This window comes from Bombus pyrosoma, unplaced genomic scaffold (genome assembly GCF_014825855.1).
Source record: "Bombus pyrosoma isolate SC7728 unplaced genomic scaffold, ASM1482585v1 HiC_scaffold_4726, whole genome shotgun sequence".
Classification (NCBI taxonomy): Eukaryota; Metazoa; Arthropoda; class Insecta; order Hymenoptera; family Apidae; genus Bombus; species Bombus pyrosoma.
In genome coordinates, this window is record NW_025219986.1 from 1,078,456 (window position 1) to 1,079,970 (window position 1,515).

Genomic DNA, 1,515 nt, shown 5'->3' on the forward strand with positions numbered 1-1,515 from the left:
TACATATCGCTATATGTTCTAACGTAATGCTACATAACGTTATACGTTACATCCTTATACCATATAACGTTATACGTTATAACGTATTGCTATATAACGTTATACGTTATAACGCAATGCTACATAACGTTACACATTATAACGTAATGTTACATAACGTAATCCCTTATAACGTAATGCTACATAACTTTATACGTTACAACGTAATGCTAAATAACGTTATATGTTATATCGTAATACTGCATAACGCCATACGTTATAACATATTCGACATAACGTAATACGTTATAACGTAATGCTACATAACGTTATACGTTATAACATACATCTACATAGCGCTATACGTTATAACGTAATGCTGCATAACATTATACGTTATATCGTAATACTGCATATCGCTATATGTTATAACGTAATGCTACATAACGTTATACGTTATAACATACATCTACGTAGCGTTATACGTTATAACGTAATGCAACATAACGTTATACGTTATAACATATATCTACATAGCGTAATACGTTATATAGTAATGCTGCATAACGTTATACGTTACATCCTAGTACCATATAACGTTATACGTTGTAACGTAATACTATATAACGTTATACGTTATAACGTAATGCTACATAACGTTATACGTTATATCGTAATACTACATTAAGCTATATGTTATAACGTAATGCTACATAACGTTATACGTTACATCCTAATACCATATAACGTTATACGTTATAACGTAATACTGTATAACGTTATACGTTATAACGTAATGCTACATAACGTTATACGTTATATCGTAATACTGCATATCGCTATATGTTATAACGTAATGCTACATAACATTATACGTTACATCCTAATACCATATAACGTTATACGTTATAACGTAATGCTACATAACGTTATGCGCTATAGCGTAGTGCTACATAACGTTATACGTTATAACATATATCTACGTAGCGTTATACGTTATAACGTAATGCTACATAACGTTATACGTTATATCGTAATACTGCATATCGCTATATGTTATAACGTAATGCTACATAACGTTATACGTTATAACGCAATGCTACATAACGTTATACGCTATAACGTAATACTACATGACGTTATACGTTATATCGTAATATGTCATAACGTTATACGTTATAACGTAATACTACATAACGTTATACGTTATAACGTAATACTACGTAACGTTATACGTTATAACGTAATGCTACATAACGTTATACGTTATAACATACATCTACGTAGCGATATACGTTATAACGTAATGCTACATAACGTTATACGTTACATCCTAATACCATATAACGTTATACGATGTAACGTAATACTACATAACGTTATACGTTATAACATATATCTACATAGCGTTATACGTTATAACGTAATGCTGCATAACATTATACGTTATATCGTAATACTACATAACGTTATATGTTATAACGTAATACTACATAACGTTATACGTTGTTTCGTAACACTATATAACGTTATACG